Source organism: Triticum urartu, chromosome 1 (genome assembly GCF_003073215.2).
Source record: "Triticum urartu cultivar G1812 chromosome 1, Tu2.1, whole genome shotgun sequence".
Lineage (NCBI taxonomy): Eukaryota > Viridiplantae > Streptophyta > Magnoliopsida > Poales > Poaceae > Triticum > Triticum urartu.
The window spans coordinates 579,155,899-579,169,717 of record NC_053022.1 but is presented as its reverse complement, the minus strand read 5'-3'; the positions used below and the strand labels follow the sequence as shown (position 1 = coordinate 579,169,717).

The following is a 13,819-nucleotide window of genomic DNA, read 5'->3' as shown; positions in this document are numbered from 1 at the left end:
AGGGGCACCGGTAGAGGGGGCGGGCTAGTTGCAAGCCCGACAACATCGCCACAGCTGCAAGTGCCGCACCCGAACGCAACTGCATGTCCCCTAACATGGTTGCAACTGGACCTTTGTTTTATCGGATGGGGTGGCGAGAGTGGGGGCGGGCCGGTTGCATGTCCGACACTAGGAATGCAACTGCAAGTGTCACACCCAATCGCAATTACATGTCTTCTAGCCTGACTACAACTAGACTTTTTTGTTCTGTCGGAGGGGGCGCCGGTAGAGGGGCCAGGCCAGTTGCAAGCCTGACAACATCCCTGCAACTGCAAGCGCCAGACCCGACCGCAACTGCATGTCCCCAAACATGGTTGCAATTGGACCTTTGTTTTGTCGGAGGGGGCGGCGGGAGAGGGGGCGGGACAGTTGCATGTCTGACACTAGGAATACAACTGCAAATGTCGCACCCGACCGCAACTGCATGTCTTGTAACCCGACCACAACTCGACTTTTTTGTTCTGTTGGAGGCGGCAGATCAGTTGCAAGCCCGACAACAGCCCCGCAACTGCAAGTGTCGCACCCGACCGCAACTGGACTTTTTTGTTCTGTCGGAGAGGGTGGGCCATTTACAAGCTCGACAACATCCCTACAACTGCAAGCGTCTCACCCGACCGCAACTGCATGTCCCCGAACATGGTTCCAATTGGACCTTTGTTTTGTCGGAGGGGGCGGCGGGAGAGGGGGCGGGCCAGTTGCATATCCGACACTAGGAATGCAACTGCAAGTGTCGCACCCGACCGCAATTGCATGTCTTGTAACCCGACCGCAACTTGATTTTGTTGTTGTGTCGGAAGGAGCGGGCCAGTTGCAAGCCCGACAACAGCCCCACAACTACAAGCGCCGCACCCGGCCGCAACTGCATGTCCCCCAACATGGTTGCGACTGGACCTTTATTTTGTCGGAGGGGGCGGCGGGAGAGGGGGCGGGCCAGTTGCATGTTCAATATTAGGCATGCAACTGCAAGTGTCGCACCCGACCGCAACTGCATGTCTTCTAGCCGGACCGCAACTGGACTTTTTTGTTCTGTCGGAGGGGGCGCCGACAGAGGGGGCGGGACAATTGCATGCCCGAAACATGCCCGCAACTGCAAGTGTCGCACCCGACCGCAACTGCATGTCTACCACTATTTCTATTTTTCTACTTTTAATTTTATTTTTGTTTTTGTAGGTTTTTTTATGTATTCTAAATAGTGTTCTTTTTTATTTTTCAAACATGCCACCCAGTTGCACGTCGCCCCGTGTGCGAGCGCATATGTTGTAGTCCACATGCAATTCAAAGCGACATTAGTCGGGGTATAACTAGGGTGCGGGCGGGGCGGGGAGCTGAGTGCTTGGGCGGCCCGATTTACTTTTCTTTATTCATTTCTCTACCATTTGTTTTCCTTTCTATTTTTATTTTTCCGTTTTGGATTTGTGTTATTTTCCTTTTCTAAATGGTGGTGTTTTGGACTTCTTTTGGGAAAAATGTTGCCACTCGATTAGCACATGCGTGGTTCGTACACAGTTGCATGTACTCCTGCCATGCGCAATTGCACGTCCATTGTCCATGTGCAACTTAACATTCCTTTTCATTTTAGAAAATAGTGCCAATGGGGTTATACACATGTCAGTAGCATGTCCGTCTACCATGTGCAATTTGCATGCGTGTCATTTCTATTTTTAAGGAACTGGAGAATAGAAAGACTTAAACAGAAAAAAAGAGAGAGAGAACACAACACCAACACGCACAAGCTGCACGAACAACTAATCTTACCTCAGCCGATGCACGACAGCCTGAAAAACATTAATGATGCATGAACAGTTAATTGACAGAGATAAAATATAAATTCAAGCCAGCCCAAACCAGTGAAGCCCATCATAGAAAACAGCAGACAAAGGACACCGAGCCCACAAGCAAGCCCAACAAGCAAACATCATAAGCCAGCGATCAGAAACTACGATCAAACAGGACCATACGTACAAGATGACGTCATTTGACAGAGACATAGCGAAGTCTCAGTCGACTAAGACTTAGACAGACCCTTTGGTAAATTGGCCGCCTTCCTCTTGTTCATACAAACTCAGAATTTGATATTTTTGGGCTTGTTGGATTCGTATGCATTTCTGGTATTAGATCTTAGTTTTGAGCATTTTGGAAAAATGACTTTTTTCACTCTCCGAAACGGCGAAGTCTATGGCGCCACATATGCCATTGGGCCCTAGGGCCAATAACTCTCCACCACTAGGCCTTTTAGTATTTTCTTTGGCACATTGATATTAAATTATTAGAACCTTTTATTTTTAATTTAATATCTTCATAAACATTTTTCACCTATATATCAATTTCCGGTATTACCCGGTAAACCCTGAAACTCGTCCGGTATCACCGGAACGCATTCGGTTTCTCTCGAAACTATTCCTAATATTCCTGAAACTATTTCGTGATTTTTTTTCATAACTCTTACTCCAATAACAGTCATCAAATCGCGAATCCCTTTATGACCCTGTAGGTTCGGTAAAACATAGACATGAACGAAACACGCTTTCGTTCAATGATCAATAGCGGCACCGTAGATATCCGTATTGATCCCTATAATACACAAATGATATTCGAGTGAACCTGTGGTTATCATATGCTATTCCCATTGCTTTGTGATACTTTACAAGACCCGAGGTGAGATATATCGATATCCTCTTGAGTCATTCTCATGCTCGGTATATCGGTCTCCTTGTTACCGGTTTTTTTGTTGTTCTTTCTCGTTGACATATTCCGGTATCTTTTTGACCTAGTCACATGTGTGTGGTCGTAGGTAGGCTAGACGCCATTCGGGCATGCCATTGGCGAAGGCCGGCGGAGCTAGACGTCGGTTTTTTTTTTTGCATCACTAGGGGGAGGACCTCGTACAAATTAAGTTTTATCTTAAAAATTGAAAGAATATTTCAGTTGTTCCGGACTCTGCACCGACTAGGGATGCCGAGGGAGAGGGGGAATGGATTCAGAAAAGATTCGGTTTCCGGATTACATACATACATACAGATGAGAGGTGAATGATATGATACATGCATACATACATACATACATACATACATACATACATACAGAGAAGATGGTTAGTTGTTGGTGGGATTGGGATTGGGATTGGGTTTGGGATTGGCATTAGGAGGAGGAATGTTAATGTGGGTGGTGCACTTGTCCTTCTTGAACCGGAGCTTGCCCTTGACGTCGTCGAACTCCCAGATGTGCTCTTGCATGTGCACGTTGCCCAGGATGTTGGGCCCCACTTCCCGTCTAAAGAAGCCGATGCAGGCGACCCCGGGCACCACCTCCGGCATGAGCACGCCTTTGGGGCTCGGCTCCAGCCTCGCGCCGCCCATCAACACCAGCTCCAGCTTCGGCACGATGGCTTCCGGCGCCGGGTTCTTGCCGTCCCACTTGTAGCAGTGCTCGAACGGGATCACCTCCTCCGCCGCCTTGTCCAGCTTTGGGTCTAGGAGGGTGGCGAGCGCCCGCGTGACCACGCTGTACGCCGGCTCCAGCAGCGACGTCACGGAGGTGCCCGTGTCCAGGTTGAGCCCGCCGTTGATGCGGTAGTTCCACACCTCGGGCGGGATGTTGAGGCGCTGCCCGTTGACGAACACGGCCGTGACCTGCACGCCCAAGGACGGCGCGTTCTGCACGTACACGATGTCCGTCTCGCCGAACCCGGCCCCGCCGCCGGCCTCCATGGCTGGGTTGGGCCCGAAGGTGAGGTAGCTGAAGGCGTCGCGGCCGCTGTGCGTCGCCAGCAGGCAGAAGGAGAAGAGGCCCTGGAAGCTCTTCCCGGCGATCCTGCCGAAGGACACTTTGTCGTTGCCCAGCGTGAGCACGCCGTCGTGCGCGTCCACGGTCCCGCCGGACTCGAAGGTGGAGCAGCCCAGCACCAGCCCCGGCAGCCGCGCCTGCCGCCCCCCCGACACCGCCACCGTCGCCGTCTCGCGCCCGAAGATGCCGCGGGTCTCCGTGCCGTCCTGCAGGTGCTGGTGGTAGCTGCACGACTCGTTGTGGTTGGGCGTCTTGCACGCAACGTGCGGGAAACGGGCGCAGCTGTCCCGCATGGAGCACCGGTACCGCCGCCACGACGACGACCGAGCCGGACGGTACCAGGTCTTCTTTCACCAAGGGTGGCTCCAGCGCCTGCTCCAGGGACATGGTCTTGGCGTTGGCGTTGGCCCTGTCCCTGTCCCTGTGCCGCCGGTGGCCGCGGAGGCGGCAGTTGAGCCAGGTCAGGTCGTTGGCGGTGTCCAGGGCCATGCTGTAGGCCACCGCGGGCGTGCCGAAGTGCACCGTCACCAGGTACATGCCCACGTCCATGGAGTCCAGGGCGCTCTGCATCGGCAGCTCGAACGTGGACAGGGCCGGTGCCGCTCCCAGCTCGTGGCCAGCCAAAAGATCGGCATGTCCGACGCCGGCCAGCTGCCGCCTGCTGCTGCTGGCCGCCATCCGCCTGGTGCCGGGCCTAGGTCCTTGCCGCAATGGCTCGGTAGTGCTCGCGCCGCGGCCTTACCGGGGACTTCCGGCACCTACCCGGCGCCGTCACCGGGAGTAGCACTGCTGCCCTCCCCATGGCGCCCCCCGCGTCGACGACGACCCCACCACATCCGGGGTCCGGGAAGGCGGCGTCGAGGCAAGCCGGGAGGGAGGAGCACCACCGCCGCCAACCCACAACCGGCGGCGCGGCGACGTAATGGCCGGCAACTTGTCAAATGATCGTCCTTGTAAATTGTTTTGGTGCATGCCCGCCTTGCATCTTCTTCTCCGGCCCCTACCTTGAGCCTTGTCCTGTCCACGCGGTATTAGAGATGTGAGGTCGCCACGCCCACGCCATTGTTACCTACGTCTCTCTGCCTGCCTGCTCCCTTCTTAATTCGAGCGGCCATGAGCTTTTTCAGGATGGCAACGCCGCTCTCCCTCTCCGCCCGCCTATAATAAGCATGCTCAGCACCTCCCCATTTCTCATCCCAATCAAAACAAAAAGCCGAAAACACTCACACGACTGGAACAGCATGCCCCCACCCCCCACCCCCACCCCCCCAGAATTGGTGAAAAACCCTTCGTTACAAATTGAACCCCAGATTTTTAGCATGGCAAATCCAATACGTGTGAGATGACAAATTATGTGATAAAATTGCCATCCCCGCGGCAGTATAATTTGTCATAAAAAACGTTCAATCTACCATGATTAGAAATCCGACGTCAAGATTTACCCAAGCAAAAAGAAAAAGAAAAGTTGAGGAGTTCTAATTTCAATATTATATATATTCCGAAAAGGCCGAACGATATATTAGTGGCGCGCCGTGAGCATAGCTTGATGTCACCTCTCAGTCTCCACTTGCGCGGAGCTAACTTTTATAAACCCAGGAACTTGTAGAAGCAGCGGCCGGTAAAACCGTCGATGCAGACCAAGAGACATCGGCGGCCGTGATCTACGAAGTAAATCGCTGCCTCGGAGAAGGAAACGCCGAGAAGGGCATGTTGAAACTCCAAAGACAACAAAAGCCAGCCGAAGCGAGAAGAATCCACCGAAAACCTAAATCAACTGGATCCCGAAAGACCAACCGGAGACAACTATGTTGAAATATAGGATGGGCTCTATGCCCATATAACAATTTCAGAAAAATCTCTAAGTGGCCATGTAGGTGTCATGACAAGGGTTGTTGTAAGTGCATCAAGTGCCTCCTTAGTGGTTTTGGAGTATTAAAGACAAATAAGTTGAGGAATTAATGTGTTTGTGAGTATACGCAGAAGACAGAGTCCTAGAAGATTTGGTTTAACACATGGAAGACAACCCCTAAAAATGGATTTCTTCAAGTGAAGAATTTTATGATGAAATTGGTATGGCATTTGAACAAATTGATGTGAAGACTTTGAAGCTTGAAGACTTTGTTTTCATAGTTTCTTTTCTTCTTCTTTGAGTCATAGGAAAAACTATACTGTTAAAGGGGGTCTAGGTGAAACATATTTCACATTTCCAAAGTGATGCTCAAACATATTCAAACCTATACCCAAAAGCCGCTTCGAGTGAAGCCTTTGGAAATCTTCAATACAGTTGACGCAATTGCTAGCGACAGTGACGAAGTTCATCTGGTCGCCGACGAATTTGGTCACGTTGAGGAGTTAGGAGTTTGCCAGCGCGACTTGCCTAAAAGTGAGGAAATTGAGTGCTCCGACGAATTTGAGAGTTCAAATTTTGACTGTTGTTGTGCCACCTGCCAGCTGTCGAGTGGATCCTTATCCTGACAACGGTCGAATCAAAGAAGAGAATTTATGACAATTCATGTCGGGTTGCCCTGGCTATAAATACCCCCCCTCAACCACTGGTTGGCTGCTCCGAGAGAACTTGACACTTGTTATTTGAGAGCAACCCATCCTCTGACGACTTTGAGAGAAACCTAAGTGAGGAAAAACCCAGAGCCAAAGTGATTGAGCATCACTGAAGAGATTGATCTGTGTGATCCGACGCCTGTTACATTTGAAGACTGTCATTCTTCCAGACGGTTCAAGTTATGAGTACACTAAGAGTCACTGTGGTGTGCTGGTGAACAAGCCTGTGAAGGTTTGGGAAGTGTACCTTGAAGACTTACCACGAGTGATCAGGCGACGTCTGCGGGCCTTAGCTCAAGAGGAATACCGTGAGGACTGTGTGTCCTCTGAGTTGCGACTCAGCCGCCTCAACTAGACGTACAGTTGATGCAACAACTGGAACTGGTCTACCAAATTGCATTGTCTTCACCGAGCCAACCTGGTTTCAAATTCCTCAATCATCTCTTACATTATTCCGCTCCTGAAGAATTTGTGATCTATGCTCTGACGAATTTGAACTGAAGAATTTCATCACGCTGCCTTTCATTTCCTCATTTCATATTCCTCATGCTTGTATGACTGTATGATTGTATGTTCTTCACTCTTACGTATCCTGATTGCATGTACTCTTATTCTATGATGACTTAGTTTCCCTTGCGTTCTATTTCTTCACTCTGATCTTCGTCAAATTCTTGAGATTTTGACGAATTTATAAAAATCTCCCATCCCCCCCCCTTCTGGGAGATAACCTGCACTTTCAATTGGTATTAGAGCAAGTTACTCCCTTGTTCTGTGTGATTTTGGTTTAACCACCGGGAGTTTTAGTTATGTCAACCGCAGGTATGATCAAGGTTTCTGCCATGTGCCCCATGTTCGATGGCACAGACTATCCTTACTGGAAGAACAAGATGCACATGCATCTTGAGGCAATTGCCAACGATCTCTGGTTTGCCATTGAGAACGACGTTTCCCACTGTTGTGCCTAGCATCAATGTTACTGATGTGAAGAGATTCAAGCAACTCGACTCTCAAGCAAAGAACATCTTATGTGAACATCTCAACAAATTAAGGGCAGTATGGCAGAGTGAGTGCACTGGAAACGTCAAAGCTGATCTGGGACAGGCTCTCCAAGGTCAATGAGGGAGTTTCCACTCAACGTGACTCTCGAGTTGATGTGCTTCGCAATCTCTTCAACCTCTTCAAGAGGCTTGAGAATGAAAATGTTCAACAAACTTTTGATCGCCTCACTAATATCTCCAATGAGCTACATGCTCTGGGCGCTTTTGACATCACTGACCACGAGGTGGTGAAGAAACTGCTGAGATCTCTTGACAGCTCCTTTGACACCCTTGCACTGATGATTCAAGAGCGTCCTGATTACAAGTCACTTGATCCCGCTGATATTTTTGAGAGGCTCAATACTCATGAATTTCAACAAGTTGAGAAGAGGGATATGCATGGTCCTAGCTATGGATGACCTCGCGCTCTGAAGGCAAAGGCTAAAGCGAAGGAAATTTCTTCATCTGAAGAAGAAGAAGTGTCAGAATGCGGTACTGATGATGCTGAGGAAATTGGCAGAGAACTGGCTATGCTCGTGAGGAAGTTCTAGAAGTTCTCCAAAAGGGGCCGCTTTGGAAAGTCTTCAAAGTACGATTCAAAGAACACTGAAGCTTCTGCTCGAGACTACGGCAAAAGAACTTGCCACAGATGCAAGAAGCTAGGCCATTACATCACCAATTGCCCCCTCTGGAAAAAGGGCACAAAGAAGAAAAAGTCTAGCAAGGATGACGATTTTGATGAAAAAAAGAAGAAGTCGTCAAAGTCTTCATCGAAGTCCTCATCAAATAAGAAAAGCACCTCCGACAAAGCTCATGCCTTCATTAGAAAGGAAATGGATTCTAAGGAAGAATCTGAAGAAGCTGAGGAATCCGAGGAGGAATCTGACTCCGGGTTGCAAGTTTGGCTCTCGCAAATAAGCTCGTCAGCAAGTCTATCTTCGATCATGAAGAAAAAGGTGACTCTGCCAACTCTGAAGACTATGCTGATGACTACGCTCCCACCTACTACGCAGGGTCCTTATGGAGCACGGGAGGGGGCTGGATGCCTGATGCATGGAGATCCACGGCGTCGACGGGCGCCCTGCGGCCAACGCTCCCCTGGTGAACACGGGAGGACAACGATGGTGTTGGTGGGCTGGGCCTGGTGCTGTGCACTTGGGCCCAAGTGCACAGTGCCAGGCTTTTCCCCTTTTTTTCTTTTTTCTTTTCTATTTTACCTTTTATTTCCTTTTTCTTTTCATTTTTCTTTTATATATTTTAGTTTTATAAAATATATTTCTTGCACCTAATTTAGTATTTCAATTTAGGTCACTACGACAAAAAGGTTGGCACTCCAAATATTAGTTTATATTTTTATAACTTTATAAAAGGCATTTAATTAATTGTTTTCGCTGTTGTTTTATTTATTTTAGAGCATTTAAACATTTTATAAAAATGTGGTTTCTCCACCATTACTACTTATGATTTATTTTTCACATTTTCACATTTTTCACATTTTAGTTTTAATGTTTGAAAACTTTTACCGTTTGACATTATTTTAAATTTGAATTTTGAATCAGTTTTGAATCGACATGAGTTTAACAACAGTAACCAAGGTGACATGGCATCATTAGTAGAGGGTTACTGTAACTTAATTATCTGGGTGTCACATTAAGGGACTAATGTGTTTCTGAGTGTACACATGTGTTATAGTCCCTAAAGATTTGGTTTAACCCATGAAAGACGACCCCTACAAATGTATTTCTTCAAGTGAAGAAATTGGCACGGCCTTTGAAGAAATTGATATGAAGACTTTGACGCTTGATGACTTTGTTTTCATAGTTTCTTTCTTCTTATTTCTGAGTGTTCACATTTTCAAAGTAATGCTCAAACCTATACATACACAAGCGGCTTCGAGTTAAGCCTTTGGAAACCTCCAGAACAGCTGACGACTTTGCTAGCGACAGTGACGAAGTTCATCTGGTAACTGACGAAATTGGTTACGCTGAGGAGTTAGGATTTCGTCAATGCGATCTGCCTATTGTGATGAAATTGAGTGCCCCAAAGAAATTGAGAGTTCATTTTTTCAACCGTTGCTGCACCGCGTGCCAGCTGTCGAGTGGATCCTTATCCTGACAACGGTCATGTCTGGAAAGGGCATTGATGACAATTATGTCGGGTTGCCCCTGGCTATAAATAGCCGCCCCCACAACCACTTGTTGGTTGGCTGCTCTAGAGAGAACTTGACACATGTCATTTGAGAGCAATCCTTCCTCTAATGGCTTTAAGAGAAACCTAAGTGAGAAAAACCCAACCAGAGCCAAAGTGATTGAGAACCACTGAAGATATTGATTTCTGTGATGTGATGCCTGTTACCTTTGAAGACTGTCATTCTTTTAGACGGTTAGGTGTCACGTTCTGAGCACCCAAGAGTAATTATGGTGTGCCGGTGAACAAGTCTGTGAAGGTTTTGGAAATCTACCTTGAAGACTTACCACGAGTTATTGGGTGAGGTCTAAGTGACCTTGGCTCAAGAGGAATACAGTGAGGACTAAGTGTCCTCTAAGTTCGTCTTAGCCGCCTCAACCAGGCTTACAGTTGATACAACAACTGGAACTGGTCCACCAAATCACCATGCCTTCACCGATCCTACCTGGTTTCAAATTCCTCACCCTTACTTTACGTATTTCCGCTGCTGGAGAATTTATGATCTATCCTCTAAAGAATTTGAACTGGAGACTTTCATCATGTTGTTCTTTATTTCTTCAGTTCATCCTCCTCATGCTTGTATGCGTGTATGATTACATGTTCTTCATCTGTATGTATCTTGTATGCATGATTTCTGTTTCTGTGATGACTTAGTTCCCTCACGTTTCTATTTCTTCACTCTGATCTTCGTCAAATTCATCAAATTTTGATGAATTTCCAAAAATCTTCCATTCACCCCCCTCGCCCCCTCTGGGAGTAAACCTGTGCTTTCACTTTTTCACATTAATTTCGGTTGTATACCATAGCTAGCTAAGTTGAATTTAATCCTGACTTTCATTTTAGCCAAAGGTTCTAAGTGTCATGCATGTGTGCAAGCTAAGTAGCCTCACAAACCTCACAAGGCTGCCGAGGAGAGACACTTGGCACCATTAAAACTCATACATTCTGATATCTGTGATATGGATGATGTGTTGACTAAAGAAAAAGAAAAACCCCTTCTACAATTGATTGATTTCCTTATGTTTAAGTCAACTATTACCAACTTTTGGATCTTAGCATGCTGAAAATTGAACCAACAAGTTGAATCCTTATTTTTCATTTGGTTTAGTGTTTATGCCCGAAGTGGTGAAAGAAACATGGTTTGAGACCACCCCAACCCCTCCAAAGCAAAAGGATTCGCATGGCAAATTGAACGTCCGAGATGACAAATTATGTAGTCGTGATCGGAGATGACAATTTCATTTAGCAAGCATGGCAAATTGTTGACATGTTCAATTTTGTGCCAGGAGATAAATTATATTGTTCATAATTTGACATAAAAACATTCGACTTGACATGGTTTAAAATCTGACATCGGGTTTTTAACATTACCGAAACAAAAAAAAGGGGAAATTAAATTGGTATGTCCAATTTTTGTTCTTACCCATTATTTTTAATATAGATTGCGAAAAGGCTAAAGGTCGTATTTTAAGCATCATAGGTCCTCATGAGAAAGAAAGAAAGAAAGGCTCGCAAGAGTTTAGGATATTTTGCCTCCCGTCGATGCCGCCGCCGAGTTGCATCATCTCCTTTGTGCTTAGGGCTATGGAGGCGCAGTGGATCCCGTCCATTGCCGGCGAGAGGGCTCATGCTTCATTTTTAGGTGTTTTTAGTTTGTTTACGGTTTGTGTCCTACTCGATAAGGTGGGGCGGCGGTGGCTCCCTGGAAATTGAATAAGATTCTCTCTATCTAGCCCCCATTCCGGTAGGGCGTCTCGCGTCATCGGGGGCGTGTGGAGGTGTTTCTTCAATCGATCTCATGGGATTCAGTCGGTTTTTGTCTTTGGTGGAACTGTGTGGATCTAGTCTTTGTTTGTCTATATTCATGTGTCTATAAGTTGGATCCTTCCGATTTACGCTTACTTGTTGAAAGTGCATGTAGTCCAATGTGTGGTTTTGATAATTAATGACAACCTTTATGGAATAGCATTTGCATTGAGATAAATATTTGAGTGGAACTTGCATAGGCAATGCATCAAGAATATTGGATGGATTGAAGAATGAAATCTATCAACACAAATATATGCATGGGGACTTGGTAATTAATGAGTTACGCTTCTAGGAGGACAAATGGCTGGGAAACACCACCCTCTAGGAACAGTATCCAACCTTGTACTGCATTGTTTGCGATAAGAATAATCTTCTTGCGCAAGTGATCAGTTCTTTCCCGCTGGATATATCTTTTAGGTGCTACTGTCATGACAACATCTTCTATCTTGTTTGGATTCGATTAACCTAACACAATGACTGGGACACCTGATGTGTTTCACTATAATCTATCTACAACTAGGCCTTCATAGTTGACCCTATATATCGTGTGCTTTCACACTCCGAGATTCAATGACAATAAAAAAAATATGGGAAGCAAGTATACCACTAAAGTGAAGATTTTATGCTATCTGAGCGGAGGTGTTGTGCTGAAAAACAACAACCTCACTGGCCGCAACTAGCAAGAAAGTAAAAGGTGTAACTTTTGCGATCATGATGGTGCAATTAAACACCTCTTCTTTCAATGCAAGTGCAAGCGTTCTATGTGTCCAGTCATCCAAATAGCATCAAATTTGTATCCACCCACAAGTTCTGCCAATATATATGGTCGCTGGCTAGACAAAATATCTAGAAACAATTAGTATGATAATAAGGTTGGAAGTCCCTTTGACTATGTACAGATGATTTTGATTTTAATGATAAATCTCCTTCCATCATGTAGGTTATAAACCGATGTGTGCATTGGTCACGTATGTGGCCAACCATTGTTCACGATGGTGTGTATATTGTTGGAGCAGGGTTTTTTTCAGAATGAAGACGCCAGAGGCGTTCGGCTTTAAATTAATAAAGCCCACATCAGGCAGCTGATAACCAACAAGTATAGGGGATCAATTGTAGCCTCTTTCGATAAGTAAGAGTGTCGAACCCAACGAGGAGCTAAAGGTAGAACAAATATTCCCTCAAGTTCTATCGACCACCGATACAACTCTACGCACGCTTAACGTTTGCTTTACCTAGAACAAGTATGAAACTACAAGTACTTTGTAGGTGTTTTTGGATAGGTTTGCAAGATAATAAAGAGCACGTAAATAAAAAGTTAGAGGCTGTTTGGATAAAGAAGCAATAAAGTTAGTATAGCAAGTGTGGAAAAGTGGTGGTAGGAGTTGTGAAATTGTCCCTAAGCAATTGACTACTTTATTAGACCGATAGCAAGTTTTATGTGGGAGAGGCCATTGTTAGCATGTCATCCCTGACTTGGAATTCTATGCACTTATGATTGGAACTATTAGCAAGCATCCGCAACTACTAACGTTCATTAAGGTAAAACCCAACCATAGCATTAAGATATATTGGCCCCCCTTCAATCCCATATGCATCAATTTCTATGCTAGGTTGAAGCTTCTCTCACTCTTGCCCTCAAATACATAGTCCTATCAACATACAACTAACCCTATGGTGTGATCCACACGCGCGCTCATATGATGGGTACCAAAAGACAACAAGATAACCACAAGCAAATTAAATCAATCATAGCAATTCATCAACCACCGATAGGACAACGAAAATCTACTCAGACATCATAGGATGGGAACACATCATTGGATAATAATATGAAGCATAGAGCACCATGTTCAAGTAGAGGGTACAACGGGTTGCGGGAGAGTGGACCACCGTAGATAGAGGGGGGAAGGTGATGGAGATGTTGGTGAAGATGGCGTAGGTGTTGGTGAAGATCGCGGTGATGCTGATGGCCCCGACGGTGTTCCGGCGCCACCGGAAGCGAGGGGGAGAGAGCCCCCCTCCTTATTCTTCTTCCTTCACCTTATCCCAAGATGGGAGAATGGTTTCCCCTCTGGTCCATGGTCTCCATGGCGTGGGAGGGGCGAGACCCCTTCGAGATTGGATCTGTCTCTCCATCTCTCTATGTTTCTGCGTTCTGGGATTATGCCCTTTCACCGTTTCTTATATATCCGGAGATTCGTAACTCCGATTGGATTGAAACCTTCTCCTCGATTTTTTCCCGAAAATTAGCTTTCTTGCGGCCAAAGAAGAGCAGTAACCGCCTTACGGGGGGGGGCCCACGAGGGTCAGGAGCGCACCTAGGGGGGCGCCCCTGCCTTGTGGCCCCCTTCGGGCACCGTCTCGCGTTGATTTTCTTCCCATATTTCACATATATTCCAAAAATA

General features: G+C 46.5%; 1 pseudogene; it reads right to left on the bottom strand.

Moving 5' to 3' along the window:
- Positions 1–3,010: 3,010 nt before the first annotated feature.
- On the bottom strand, positions 3,011–4,937 carry LOC125533240 (annotated as a pseudogene).
- Between the last annotated feature and the right edge of the window lie 8,882 nt (positions 4,938–13,819).